At 42.1% G+C, this 16,319-nt stretch overlaps 1 protein-coding gene across 1 annotated transcript in view; it reads right to left on the bottom strand.

Annotated features, from left to right (window-relative positions):
• The window catches only part of LOC106740808, a 55,200-nt gene that overhangs the window by 25,053 nt on the left and 13,828 nt on the right, over positions 1-16,319 (bottom strand). The window lies entirely within an intron of this gene.

The raw sequence follows: 16,319 nt of genomic DNA, 5'->3' as shown, positions 1-16,319 counted from the left end.
CCCCCCTCCCCGATAAAGCTTTTCAGTGCGCTTATCTTTTTTACAGAAAGAGGTCAGGTTTTAACCGAACATACGCGAATTTTTCTATCCTTGGGAAAAAAGCTGAGAAATTGAAAGAAAAAACCCGGTTTTCTTAATCATAAATTTTTGATTTTGTAATTATAATCGCACGAGTAAAGAATTAATCAGCAGAACCACTTTTTCAGTAAGCGTTACTATAATATCAGTGATAATAACCTTATATGCATATTCCTACCATTTTTTTCGATTAAAACCAGAAAATACAGTCGAGGCCGAAGAATGATTAATTAAGGGGATTTCTCTCAGCGTAAAAACGTCGACAATTTGTCACTCGCGAGAGAGATACAGAGAATCCCGATTTCCGAGAGAAAGTACAGCTCGCAGAGAGTCGTTGTTTCGAAAATGTTTCGAAAATGTTCAAGGAGAAATAAGAAACCTGGTTACTTCTCGCTGGGTTTCGCAAGGAGAAGAACGCCGTGTCCTTGATAAAAGTTTAAACTAAAAGCAAGGTATACATATAAATCCGCGCTCTCTCTCCTCTCTCACGTCGAAGAGTGTGCGGTAACTCTCCAAGTTACCGCGTATACACTTCGCAGATATCTCGCTTAAAATTACCGTCGTCTCGGGCGCGATCTTGCAACATCTTCGAAACAATATACGGCTGCGCGCGTGCACATACACACGCGGTATTCGCTAATTGGCAGCTGAAGGGTTAATACAGCCATTCGCATACGGCGCGTGTCTCTATTTGTTCAACTCGACGCTGCATTAATTACGTTACAAACGGTACTGTTATATTTAGCGGTTCCGCACGATGCACACGTCGCGCGCGCGCATACGTACGGGATTTTCCGATGAACCGCGGCACGTGAATTCCTCGTCGGCCGCGCGCTAAAGCAACGTGAATATTGCACGCAACGCTCTTATACGTGGACACGCGTAGGAATAGATGCGGCTTCTTGCTCATAGACGCGTTCAGCATTAAAATGTCAAATTTAATTCAACGTCATTCAATACTTACACGATAGCTAAGGTAGACAGTACCGAAAAAAATCTGCCATGCCCCGGAATTTGATGACCAATTTGATAATCAATTTAATCACTAGAGTCGATGACCTTTTATATTGGATTAGTAAAATCATTTCTCAGTAGAAATAAAAAAGGCGAGTAAAAGTCAAGCGTTGGTGTCAGAGCGGAACAATATTTAACAATAAAAGAAAAATGTTTACAAAATTAGAAAGCCGAAGTCGTTCGATTTATTAATTACTACACCAGCTTGGCTCTCACTTGCCTTTTGTTTCTACTAATTGTATATCCCGACAGCCTTTATTTTTGTACAATAATTTGTGGCTGCAACATACTGTTGTTGAATTTTCAATTATTATAAAGAACAGGCATCGACGACAGATCAGAGAATAAAAGATGAGCGAGGAAAAACGATTCAATTATGCGCGTGATCGTATGCGATTGTAAACTCAAATTTATGACTCGTGTAATATGAGATCAGAGTTTCAAGAGAAAAAAAAGGGGAAAAGAGAGAGAGAGAGAAGAGATCGAGCTTTATATTTTCCGTTGGCGCGCGGAAGTTCTCAACGACTCGAGGATCGACGCGAGCCGGTGCATCGAGTACGTGGGCACTTAAGTCCGATTACCTTCCGCACCTTTCACCGACTTCGATAAGGTATTATATTTAAAGCAACGACACGTAACGTCGCGCGGCCGCGGAGGAATGAAGAAATCTCGTCGCGATTTTATCGCGATTTATCCGCGTTCGCGGAATGCGACGTCGTAATTGCGTCACAGAAAGACACGCGCGCTTCTCTCTCTCTCTCTCTTTTTCTCTTGTTCCCCTCAAGACTTTCTTACGAGGTTTAATTTTCCAGCTCAGTGAATACACATTTGGCGCGTGAGCATTCGACTACGAATTGTTCCCACTTTTCTCGTTTTCGCGGTATTCGCATAGAATATCGAAGTCTCAATATCGACGGAATGTCCCAGATACCGTCTCCGTAATTTTCACGACGGATTCTCCGGAAAACTATTTTACCGTCGGCGTTTTATATTAAGCCATACATAAGTCAACCGAGTGAATAAAGAGACCGCCGTTTTCGAAAACGAAAGTAGGAAAAGGGAAATAGAAAACACAGAAGAAATTCGCGCGAGATTACTATCGATTTGATTCGTAACGCTTTCCACCAGTTTTCAATTCACATTGTAAGACTAATGACGTGTTCCGCAGGCATCCTGACTCAGCGATGCCGCCGGCTATTATTCTCGGCGACTAGGACAAAAAGACAGCTTACTGACGGAAGTGACAAAGGATCGAGATTCGTTCTCATCTCGATCTACGGACGCGCGCGATGCCGAGATACTTTCTCAGTACGGAGTGGAAATGCACGGCGCCGAAGAAGGCACGTGAGGCATTCACATTGTGCATCGCTCTACGGGGTGTTCGGAAACAACACTGTGATGCCACCTCTGTTGAATTCCATGACCAACTCGAAATCGGCTTGCGTTCTCAAAGAACGTATTGTTGCAAACTGCCTTTTTATATTACAATGACTTTACCTTCAAGATGACATTTTTACATTTTTGCCTCAACGTTTCTCCTTCATTTTACTTAACACACAGAGAAAAAGGTCTTTTGGATTTAGTACACGTGTTTGACTTGGGTTTGTGCAAACAACATAATTATATATTAAATATCATTTTGTTTGAATGAAGATGTTTCATTAGAGCAAATCGTGTTATTTGATAGAAAAAAAGAGTATTATTGGGAGGAAATAATATTTCATTTTTCAATAAAAAAATTGGTCTCATTATATATTAAGTATTGTTCCGCTGAAACAAAAAAGTTCTTTAATATTTTTCTAACATAGTGTTATTTATTTCAAATAATTTATTGCTCGTGACAACTATTGTGATATATTTGGGTGAAAATACAAAAGAAATATATTATTTGAAATAAAAATATATATTGTTTAAGAAACTAAGCAATCCTGTTTGTTAAATCAAACATTCGTTTGTTTGCAAAAGATAAGTTTGTCTCAGTTAAAGAAATCTTATTAAATCCAACGAAATCTTTTTTTCTATGCAGCTATGCAAAAACGTGAAAATACTCTCAAACCCCTCCTCTCAATTAGAAGAAACAAAATTAAATAAAAATACATTTGACGGAAGAGTACCTTGTCCAGTGATTTAAAACAGTTGGAGTAAGTCAATAATCAACTTTGAGAATGATCGCACTTTGATTCTTCAACTCACAATAACTCGGAAATTATCCGCATTGTTCAAACTAGCGACTTAAAACCCATACTTATCCATACCCGACTATTCCCGTCGAGTCACGATGAGAATCAACGTCAGTCAAAGAAATCGCGAATTTGTCGCTATCGTTTCCGATCACCCTGCATATGCAGTAAACGCGCATAAGGCGCCTAACACTGCGGAACGGTGAAATAATTATCCAGCCAGCCGGGGAATCGCGCCGGTAGTTGTTAACATGAAAGCGCATTTCTGCGAATAGCTCTCGACTTCTTTGTCGGAGATAACACTCTATTAGGCCACTACCTGGAGGCCGAATCGCGATCATTAGCAGAGCCCGACCAAACGGCCGGGTAATCGCGTGGATCAATTCCTACCGAAGTCGAGCGAGAGCTTCTCGCGTCGAATTCCTCTTGTGATTCTAAACGGGAAAAAACTCAGTTCGTGCAGCTGAATGAAGGGACCAGATGAAAACTCGAGGACAAGAAATGAAAACTCGCTGACAAGAAATATCCCTGCGACTGAGAACGTTCGTGTGAATATTCAGCCGCATTAAAATTCGGTTCAAACATCTGAAAGCAACTTGACTGAGTAGAAACTTCTTATAAGAATCTCTCTGTCCCTACAACCGAGTTTCCGTCTGGTTCCCAAGCAACGGAAAATTTCATTATACAAGCAGAAATGTTTATCTTTACATAGAAAAACAATCTTTTCGCGTTGCATCGTCGGGGGAAGTCACGGTGCAGCCGCGAGATCGTTTCTCCATCGAAAGGGTACCGCGCCGTCCGCGGTTTCCTTTTCCCGCGTCGGAAAACTTTCTCGAGATGCAACGAGCACGCTCGCTCGCTCGCTCGTTCTCTCGTCCGATCGTCCGCTCGCTCGCTCGCTCGCGCGGTGCGTATCACGCATTCGCAGAAAGTCTATATATAGCGGCGCCGCTAATACGCACCCGAGTAATGTTACGACCGGGCCCCGGGAGCTGAGTTCGTAAGTAATTGCGGGCGTAAAATCCGGTTCGCCGCGGCATTGCGAGAATACGTTATTATCGGTGGCCGATCGGAAACTGGCCGGATAGGAGCTTTCATAAACGCGCGAGCGAGCGAGAGAGAGAGCGAGCGCACGCACGCACCGCGTTGTCGTCGTCGTCGTCCTGCAGGTATGCCGGTCGGATCGCGTGTCCTGGATACGCCGATGACGAGGCTACTCCAGAAACTGGTCGCGATTCAGCGGAAAAAGAAGACCTGCGATTTTCGGCCGGTGCCGCGCGAGCGTCTCGCAACAGCGAGGTATTTTCGTGTGCTCTTGCGTGAGAAATCTTCTGGAGAAAATGTAATCGCCGAGTTTGGAAGAAAATATTCTCAAATTTGCAAGGAGATGTGGCGCGCCATCAGTATTTTTCAGAAATCAAACTAAAGAGATCGAACGAAAATTCTTTAACTCGACAGAACGAAATATTTGGAAAATATAAACATATCACCTGTACACATATGTAGTTTTGTGCGAGATATTTTTCAAATACGAGTAGGGTTGTTTCCGGTTTTCACCCGGACCTCCTCGAAAGATCCAAATTCAATAGCGGGTATATGTTGATAGTGTAATATGCAAAGTGCAATACCTAAATAATATCGAGTGTAACGGTGAGTGCAATATCTTAATAATGATAAATGAAAGATATTTAGAGTTTGGTGCGTTATATTATTATTATTATTATTAACATATCCTCCCTCTTTTTTTGAAAGAGATCCCACTTTGCCGATTTCCAGACGGATGGGCAAACTGAGATGGCAACTGTGAGTACGAGAAGAACAAACGATGGCGAGAAATGTGTGCACGGAGAAAAAAAAACTGAATGTATTTTGGTTGGAAGGAAATATAATTACCTCAGGACCGAATTGAGTTTATAAGAAATACTAGAAATTCTGTTTCCTTCGACGAAAAGGCGTTTTATTCATTCACTATCGCGTCAATTCAACCGATCTTCTTCCCCCCGTGCACAATTACGAAAGGTTCAGTCGTACGATCCTGCCATAATTATGATTGTAATTATCCTCCATGTAATATCATCGATATTCATGACTCACGGTGTTTCTAGGTGACGTAATTTTATTTCTGGCGTGAAGGAGCGAAGAGAGCGTACACGCGACGAGATAAGTAAGAAGCCGGGAACAGTGAGGCGTAAGAAGTAGGAGAAACTGGTAAGGAGATAAGAGAATATCAAGGTCGATGATATGGTAGATCGATCCTCGCGAGAAGGAGAGAGAGATGAGGAGGGGGAGATTTTTTTTGTTTAAGAGACAGACGCCAAAAGAGAGTGTGTAAAAATAAACCGTTTCCCGTGATAGAAACGCATCCACCGCTGCCTGTTTAACGACCACACGACTATTTCTGCCTTAATCGTACAGAAAGCACGTGCGTGATCCTCCCGGGAGCGCTTCGGACACTATAAACCTATCATTAGAACGCGCGTATCGGGAGCACTCGAGGAAAGGCACTCACCGCCGCCGGAGTCGCGCTAAAAATACACGCGAAATAAATCTCGATCGTGCATCCGAAACGGGGTCCTTCCCTGCGTACGTCGCCGACCGTACACGGTGACCTCGGCGCAATTTGATCGTCAATTAACCCTTGTACTATATCAAGAGGGGTCTACCCGGCCCCCGTGGCGAGCTTTCATTCAATCACGTTTTTAGTCTCGCGCTCGAGTGCCCGTCGTCTTTTCACTCTCCGGCTCAAATAGAATCATCAGGCAAATTATAGTCGTTCGCGTTCTCTTGAATGAATCATGTTCTAAAATCATGTGAGAGTTTTAAACATTATACGTACCGTACATATAAAGAAAGAAAGCTCTCGATATCGGATAGTCTCACTAATGTTGCTATCTGTGTCGAAGGAGGGAAAGAGAACTAATTGGTTGGTGTACTAATGTACACGGAGAAAGATAATATTGCTGTTGTAGCAAAATCTGTTGTAGCACCATCGTTGCTACTGCATATTCGTTGCAGCAGCGATCAAATTTAGCTGGCATAACCAATTAGCGAATTATTTGTAATTAGAGCGGAAACAATGTTGTCAGTAGGATAGAAAGTATTCTGCTGAATAAATTTGTTCTTAAGACTACACGTTAATTTGTTGTTAGAACCAAATAGTGCTTGCCTACATTTACTAATTAATTCTTAGGGCGTCCTATTGTCCAAAAGACGTCTTTACGACGTCCTTAGGACATTCTATTGTCCAAAGTTTTAAAACACGTAAATTTAAAAACGACGTGGTGTGTGCCATTTTAACCCTCGCAAGGAAAAGTGAAGTAGCAGAAGTAGGTGGAGTTAGCAGAAGTGGAGACGTGAACGGAAAGGTGTCATGAGCGACCCCAGCGGAGACGCGAACGGAAAGGAGTCATGAGTGACCCCGATATATGAATATGCATTCTATTTGATTAAAACAAGGGCACAAAAATCGGACGTATGAAACAATAAGCAAGAATATATTCTTCAAAAATATTATAGTAATATAATAAATAAACGTCTCTTGCTGGGACCATGAATGACCCCTGCCTTTCTTTACGAGGGTTAAGATGTTATTTTAAGATTTTACAGATCCCAAGATTTCTGTAACGGAAACCCGCGGAAGAAACGGATATCGGCCTTTTTTTCTCTCAAGCTGCAGACATAAAGATTAATTATTCGACGGAGAAACTCGCTCGAGTATGGAGTCTGCGAGCAACGTCCAGTCTGTCTATTTTGTATGAATTTTCCTCGAAATAACATATCGCCTTTGATCTCGATTCGCTCGTATGTGTGTCCTCGACGCGACCGTGGGATTCCTGCCCCCGGAAAACGGCAGCCGGCCGCGTAACGCGACACGCATCTCGCGTGCCCGAAGAAAGAAAAGTACTCGCGGGATAATGCGTGCGCGGCAGTGGATGGCGCCAAACCGCGTCCTCCCGCGCCGCGCCGCGTCCGAGCCGCGCCTCGTCGTCGCCGCGCGCGGCCGCTCGACCAACGGAATGGCCACAATATCCGGGCTCTTATAATCTCTCACGGGCTCCTCCTTCTTTCTTCGCTCTTATCGATAATCAAACCCCGATAATCCGAAAAAAAACCAATAAGCTACTCTTTGTTATTGACGAACGTTGGGGCGTGTTTCGTGTAATTCCGGCGAATGTCCGAAATATTTTTCGGGTCGCTAAGTATCGCAAGAAATACATTACGGACATCAAGTCTAATCTTATGTCATCTTTATTAGAAGAAAAAATAAATATCCTGGAGAGAATTCAAGATTCATCACTCAGGTTGACAAATTTAAATGATGAACAAGTTATTAATTCAACAATTTGGAATTCGAACAAGCGACGTGTAGCTGACACCTGAATTTTCGAAGTTGTTCAACGATCTAAGGTGAGGTTTTTAATTAAATCCTAAAAAGAGACTTCTCGTTCTTGAATGCAGAAAGGATAATCAATCTGGATCCCGATGCTTCGCGTACTTTTCATGTAAGTAGCTACGCGCCTGTTCCCGACTGCATTAGTATCTCCAAGTATACCTCATGCCGTATAAAGAGGAAAAGAGAGAAAGAGAGAGAAAGAAAGAGCGACGAAGGAAGAACGCGTGAGTATGTATCGAGAGGAACGGCGAGAGATAGAGAAAGAAAGTCGGCTGTGTCGGATGTCTGCTCGTCGGATCGTTTTTCTCGGAGGAGCGGCGCGCATGGCGCCTCCGCATGGGATCGGCCGACCGGATCGCCGCGTCGTGTTGTCGGATTGCGACAGCAGGAAAAAATCACCGGTGAAAATACCGTCGCGCGCGGCCCATCGTGAACTCGAAAACATTTCGTACCGACGTATTGGAAAATAGAAAAAAACCTGGGTCGAAATTTCGGCCTTTTGTCAAAACTTTAATTTTACAACACAACAGAAGTTGAAACAGCAAAATTGGATGCCATTTTTGCCGTTTTAGCGTCAAAATAAATTGTTCAAAGTAGCAACAAAATTGAATCCGTAGAATTAAAGGTTCAAAGGGAAAGTTAATAAGTCAAAGTAAGTTTTTCATTAGTCTATGGGGCATCCAAGTAGACGCAAACAGACCTTGTGAAAGCGTCAAAGTAACATCAATGAAAATTTCGACTAGGGTACGCGCGCGCAAAAGTGTCAACTTGTAGTAATAATTTTTCAGCTTAGGAATGAATTTTCTTCCCCACATTCCCCATCCCTTTCTTATATAACAAAAGAGGGAATGTAGCAAAAGAATGTAACCCCTCGCTGGATTCCGTATCTTCGACATGCGTGCGCCGAGTCGGTCGGGGTTATTTTCTTCCTCGTGAGAAAAATTCCTCTCGAACATAATACCGGTTTAAGTTGGTGCTTAAAAATAAGCCGAATCGCGACGGTTGCACGTACCGCGTCGGTTTCCAAAAAAGGACCCAAAGGACGCAATACGGCTACCGTCGCCCGTTAACCCACAATTTTGAAAGCCGGTCACCTCTTTTCGCTCAATTGCACGACGACGTGCACAAATCGAACCTGTGTTAAAAAAATTTAGAATGAAATAAACGAAGAAAGAAGAAATTGGATGACTCGGAGAATCCAGGTAATAAATAAATTTACTTTTTTCTCAATAATTGTCGATCGACCGGCCAATCTAAACTTTTGATGATTATGGAAAAAAATTGCTACTTTAACTTGTTGACTTTATTATATTGACGACTATGTTGCAAGAATTATATAAATTCAGTCAATATATGTTATTGTTAACTAGGTTACTGCGTGTACTGAGAGAAAAAACACTTAAAAAGTAAAAAAAATATTCGGTGGATACTAATAATATATTTACTTACATAAATCTAAATTCTTTTATTTAAATTTATAATGAGTAATTGTTTTCACAAAAAGATTTAATACAGATTTAAGAAAATTGTATATTTTTTCATTTGAAAAAATCTTACCGTAAATATATGTATATTAAATATGTTACTAATACTCAGCGAATAAATATTTCTTGTCCTTTAAATATTTTTTTCTCGGTGTATTGTTTACGAAATGTATTGTTTTAAAGCTCGGTAAGATGCAACTCGCGCGATTGGCAATGTGTTAACGCACTGCGAGTTTCATTTCATCGCGAATTCATGCCGAACGCCGAGCGTTTTGAACGAATTTTCGAAGCCGCGGCCTTTCAATGTTTCGCGAGCGATCTGTTTAATATCGCGGAACTATTTGTCGCAGGCGCACAACTCGCAAACGGGAAATGCAAACCAGCTGATCGGATCACCGAGGAAATCGGCTTAAAGCAGTTTCCAACTGCCGAGTAATTCGATCGGCTCATTACGTCGGGGTCCACGTCCCCTTTAGTACTCTCTCCGTAATCTTTCCCCGCAAAAGAGGAGCGATGAAAGTGATTTCTCGCGCCGGGATCGCGGCGCGAATAACGATCGGCTAGACTCCTTTTTTCTTCCACTCGACGACGAATAGGCGCGTGCCTTTTCACTACGCGATCAGGATCTATCGACTCCCGGCGCCAAACTCGCACGAGCGACCGCGTGTGACGAATAAAAAACTAGCCTTCCAAACTCTATCAAACGTTGTCGTTGCGGAGTTGATGCGGGCATTACCGATGATGTAGCCATAAAAGAATCTATGGCTACAAGATATCATTAATAATGACTAAATAAATAACATAAGTAACATAATTAATAAGACGCAATTATTTACATTGAAAACAAATATTTAACTTAACTGTAATCGCATAAGTGAAAGAATTGTGTAAACCATCTTTTCAGTAAGTATTGCTATAATGTCAACTCGCGTAGAAATTTTTAATTCTACATTAAGTCTTCAAGTGGAGAAAACGGAAATAAGTTTCCCATTTGTAACATCAAAGGAACATAATAAGTGCTTTTATAATGTTATAAATGTGACCTCCAGATTTTAGTTCTACATTAAGATACTGTATCATCACAGTCAAAGCCGAGAATAACTATAATTTCGGTAGGATTTCTCCCGGCGCATCTTTCCACGACATTTCTCCCGCTACGGAAGCAAATGTCGTGCAAAGAACAATAAGAAGCGCTTCAATATTCCGATCGGCAAATCAGCCGCGACAAACGAAAACGGGAACGCACTTGATTCGTCCCGTACAATTTATATAACTCAATGTCAGCGGTCGTAACGTACCGCACACTATCCGGGCACTTCTGCGACACCGGCGGATCGATGGATGTAATTAACGGAAGAATGCCGTGGCGTTATCGTGATAAATGCAGCCAGTCGCCTTGGGTAGTGCGATTAGCTCGTGATCGAAGACAAGTCGCTCGAGATCGGCGCGCCGGCGGTTTCTCGAAAACTGGGTTGGGCGGGATCGATTCAATTGTTGCGCGACACACTGACGCGGGCCAATTACAAATCTAGCGTGTACGCGCGGCGCGCAATTACCGCGTTATAATAGTCGCGCGTGAAATCACCGGCTGGCCGCCGATGCTTTCTAATTACGAGAATCGTTGCGGATCGGCATGCGCCAGGCACGTTGCGACATTTCACCGTGGTTAATCGGTGGATCGGCTCTCCGGCGCGTACCGCCGAGAGTTCGATCGCTCGCCGGCGTTTTAGCGCGATTTTTGCGTGATCGGCACGAAAGAGTCGGACTATAAATAGTCAAACGTTCGTTTTAATATCGCGCATTCGGTTTTATCGCTGTCCGACGGAAGGAGAGAGATATATATATATATATATCTACTCGGTCGCGACTGGTTTATCAGATGCAAAAAGATGATCGTTTTGGTCACTCTCTCGCGAACTTATCACGGCAGAACGCTTCGTTTACTCTGTCGCGAATTTATATAAATTTAGAATGCCCTCGATACGTGATTTTTGTCAAAGCGCTTAACGCTTTACCACGGTAAATACGAGAGAGACGCGATACGATCGCCGGTTTTGCTTTTTGCTCGCGCCTCGTGGCGGAGATAAAATAGAATTGGAAAGCTATTTATACGACTTGCGCGTTGCCGCATAATGAATTTCTTTCGGCATGTGTACACCGTATGTGTATTTGCATATGTATACACATATATATTTCCAAACTGCGATCTCCACGGGCGGAAAAAGCGGCCGTGTGTGTGTGTGTACGTTTGCCCTCTCCCAGTTAGTTCTTATATAACTCAATAAACTTAATCACGAAATGATATACTACGGCTACGCCTTATTGTCCATATACGCGGCATTGATTAGCGCGAATTTAGATCTGTGCGGCGATTTCAGGAAGTAACGTTAATTACGCAAATTGAAAACTATCCACTTGCCCGCAGGATCAATCGAGGTAATTGTGAAAGTGGTGAAAATATGATCTCGCAATATCGTCCGGTGATGATAATAATAATAGTACACATTCGACTGGTAAGTCTTCGCAAAAAAAAAAAAACTATTCGAAGCTACGACTAACAACCTTATACAGGGTGAGGCAATAACTATTATCACTTTGAATATCTTCGAAATACGAGGGTAGGAGAAAAATTTATCTAACAAAAATTGTGTATGTCGATATCAACGTTTATCCCTTCGAGCGTCTGCAAACTCTTTATTCATCTTCTTATCCAGTTGTTAATAAAATATTTTTATAATTTAAATTGTACCAGGCTCTATTTATATTTTATTTTTTGAAGATATTCAAGAGACGATAAATAGTTATTACTTCGCCTTGTATATAATTTATAATCTTAACTCAAGCGTGTACGCATAATGTCCTACATAAAATGTAGATTTCATACGTGCCTATTTATTAAAGATACCTATCTATTTATTATTGAAGATACCTATTTATTAAATAATATATACTTTCTTAGCAAACTTAGCCGACTTATCAATCACGTGCCACAGACGAAGACATTGCAATAAAACTTCTCAACGCTGCACATGTTAACAGCATATGTTGACAAAGTGAGTGTGTTAATATACCATTATATGTATGTACTCGTCAACACATTTCACGTGTTAAAAGGTAAATCGAAATTTCAGCAGACTATTTTTAATCATTAAAATTTCCTACTGTGTAAAGTTAAATTCTGAAGTTAAATGTTCAAGTTATCTCCACAGATTTCAAGACGGTCGTCAATTGTTCGCACATCGCCGAGTTTCATCTCTGAATAAAGATACCATTCACACGTTGTTACTCGTCCTCACATCCCCGTCGCTCTTAACGTCTACCGATGATGTTTTTCCGGTTTCCGGTTACCGCGTTCGGATTTTCACGTGTAAGCGCGCTCCTGTTATCTTCGCGCGTGCCTCCAATTTCACGCGCGCGCGTTTGCGAAAGTCCGCACAGACGGAAAAAAAACAGAGAGACGCGTACCGGTGGAAGCGCGGCATTATGGCCGGTTTTCGCGGCGCTGTAATGCCGGGGCCTAATGGGCCGGGTTCGTACATTCTCCTCGTCTTACGTACGTACACGCCCGGGAAACAATGACGGCCAATTGTCGCAATTAGAGCACCGAGTTTACCGTTTGCGAATCAAACGCAGCTGCTTGAGCGCGTGCGAGCGTCGGCAATTTTCGACGGGGCGTAATTAATCGCGTCACGACACCCCGCGAAAGTACCCCGTGCTGCGAAAAAAGTACGGCTGTTGTTAAGAAGAGGAAAGATAATAAATCGGACGCTGATACGTCGTTGCGTTTAATCGTTGCTTTTATTTTCGTGAGCGAAGCGAATCTCTTTTAACCTTTTGTTGCATAGTGTCCCATGTATGAGATAGCTATTCGTTCGTAGTTTCTCTGTATTTTTACGTCTTATTTCATAATTGGTTTAAATATCAATTAAAAATTATAAAACTAAAAAATCAATCAAAAAACCATATAATATAAAAAATTTTAAATAAAAAAAATATGAAACTATAAATAAGTGAAAGTGGTATATTTGTAATATTTCTTTCCATGATATTTCAGATCCGAATTAGAAAATCTTAAAAAAGTGCTCCGTCTTAAAGTTTTTTTAATAAATCTTATAGAAACAACAATTTGTTAAAAATTCTCATAAACATAATAATGTAAAAAATCGTACAAATCAACTATTTTTTTGGTTGAATTCTGTTACCACTCGAGAGTGTCCGACAGACACACGATTGTCTGGACACTATATCGGAATTAAAATACATATGCGATTGATGAAAACCATTCCGCGTGACGTCTTATTTCTGTAACGTTCGCGAATGACGAAATCCATTCATGGGTATACCGAATCCCTTGGTTAAATCGAGCGACGCGTATCGAGTATCAGATTCGACGAGGAGGCGATGATAGTATTGCGTCCGACACCTCTACACGCGTGCTTCCAATAATTATCTTATCGCATGAGAGGATGTACATCGCGATAATGCGAGATCGTTTACAACAGTCGATAAACGTGTCAGATTTATGTTGTTCCTATCCTCGGGCTGAGTGTAAAATGATCTTTAAATTCTTCTCTGGGAATAAACGTTATCAAATTTCACATAATATATATTTGAAAAAAACTTCATTTGTTTAAGGAGATCTCTTTTAACACGTCCCGCAACATGTTATCATACAAAATATTAAAGGATGATAGTCCTTTTTCATTCGTGTTTACTTTTTTGTCGCTCGCTTCTTCGAGATAATCGGTTCTCGTCCTCGACAAGAAATAGATTGCGTTGCACCGACCGTGGGGGTATTAGCTAATGAACTAATTCAACACCGGTACGTTTATGGCGGAGAGGTCGATCCACAAAGAACATTCCATTGTGTCTTACGTCGTCCGCGTTATCTTTGTACCACAATGGCTACGCAATCTTCAGAACTAAAAGGTTGGATGTCTTTCGGGACTAAAACGTCGATCTTATCTATCCCGAGTTATTTATGTGGTTGAAGTTTGAAGAGATCTTCGAGCGGAAACAATTTTTTTCTCAAACTTAACCTCAATAAAAAAAGATATATAAAAAGAATAAAATGGTGCAAAATATATCAATATTAATATAAATAAACAAGATGGAAAAAATTGGGCGCATGTGACAAACAAATAAATTAAAATTCCTCCGAGAGCCCCGGTGACTTGTGCAAACAAATGACAGCAGTTTTACACTCCGTGGAACGATACACGTTAGAAAAAAAATAGTTTGTTGAAAACGAGTGCCCGGAAGATCTCCATAATCGGCAAAGTTCAGAGCTCACACTCAATCAAAAAGATAAAAATTTCTGCCGATGATTTGAGCGTCCTATGCAAGCAAAGGGATAGTACCTTTGTATTTTACAAAATATACCAGACTAGAAAAAAAAGAGTTGGTCAATCATTATCACAAATCCATCCCATTTTCAATTCGTTCTTCATTGTTTTTTATATACTTTAATGCCTGGTGTATTAGCCAAGTATTAATAAAAGAAAAATTGTTTCAAGAAGCGGAGGAGAATATTGGGAAAATTAGTGTATCTGTGAGATACGTTGCGATCATTCATGGGTGAAAAATATTGCAATTAACGGAGAATTAAGAATTTATCAGATGTTGATGTATCAGTGAAAAGGATCTAATCATCGAGTAAACATCCGTCTGAAACAATGTACTCCGACGTGTAAGAGATACTTCCTGGCCCTTCAACATTTCAATGACACGCAAATCTTTTCCGGGAATCATAATCGAAAGCGCGAAAAAATCAATATAAGCCCTCAAAGATCAATTCGACGCGCGTTAACGTATCATCGTCCCGAGGGACTTTGAATTATGTACGAAGCTTTAACTGCACCCCGTCGCGACCCGAAGCTCTCTCTCGCGCAACACGCGCGCGCGCTCGCGACCTGAATGCGAGAGAGCGGCGCGAGACGCCGAGGGTTTAAACCCCGCGGTGGTACCGAGAATCGTTATAATATATGACGGCGCGTGTAACAAGACTATCATCGGCGAAGGCGCTTTTTGCGCGACGCGCTATGAATATTGAACAAGGACTCGCGCGTCCGTAATAATAAAGAGGCGTCTGTGTGCGACGATATTATATATCGGAAGCGAACGAGCGCGAATACATCCCGTCAAGATAGACCTCGAGATATCGCCCACGATATCTCCGAAAGCATCCGACGATCGCGCTTTATTAATGAGCTCTGATCTGCATACTTCTTTCGCGACCGCACGCGATGACTATAATTCGCGTTGACCGATAACTGTACCGCGAAGCGCACCGACTGAACGACGCGAGGAGGAATCCTCGGGACCGGTCGGAGAAGGATGACTCCTTCGGAGAGGAGGATCATCCTCGAGACCGACCGATGATAATTGATAATTGTGAGATTATCGTGCCAATTAATATGTACGACTTCGTGCCGCGATTGCTGAGAGAGATGGTCTCGGCCGCTCCTCTTTCTCAAAATAACGGCGCGAAACAGCAACCAGCTCTCTCTGTCTTTCACGCCCTCGTTCCTCCCCTTCGAGATAAGCCGTTTTCTTTCTTTTATTCAAGATCGTAGGACGCATCTCGAATGAATACTCTCAGTGCGGTTTCCACACGTTAAGAGAATACCTCATCTCGTGCGCTGCGGTGCGGTCTGGTTTCGCGGCGGCACTTTTCCGTGTAGTCGACTGCGAGCAGAAAACCGGTCTGGAACGAGTCCGCGGAACGACGACGACGCGACGAGCGTCGGCGTCAGGTCGGTTCTATTCTAACGTGGGCGATTAATCGCGATTTAGGCGGCGACTACAAAACGCCAGGCCGACGGCTGCACCCGTCTCGTAAAACAGCCGAACGATCTCCGGTCTCGTGGCTGTGCGATTCACGCCTTCCGCGGGTTCGCTGACATTTTCGAGCGACACGCTGCTCATAAGATACCAATGCGATCTCGCTGCTCGAAAAAGAAGCGGAAATTTCCCCCGAAAGGCTCGCGATATCTTTTCAAAGAGACGTTTTAAATCATTTTACATATTTTTGCATATATACACGCACAAAAAAAAGGGTTTCTTCAGATTTAATATATACGTGTTTGTTTGACTTGGGGTTTTATTTAATATAAGTAATAATTTATAATATCGAATATCGCCTGTTTTATTTAAACGAAAATGAAAATG

This window comes from Dinoponera quadriceps, unplaced genomic scaffold (assembly GCF_001313825.1).
Source record: "Dinoponera quadriceps isolate SergipeBrazil2010 unplaced genomic scaffold, ASM131382v1 scaffold591, whole genome shotgun sequence".
Lineage (NCBI taxonomy): Eukaryota > Metazoa > Arthropoda > Insecta > Hymenoptera > Formicidae > Dinoponera > Dinoponera quadriceps.
This window is presented reverse-complemented; position numbering and strand designations above follow the sequence as displayed.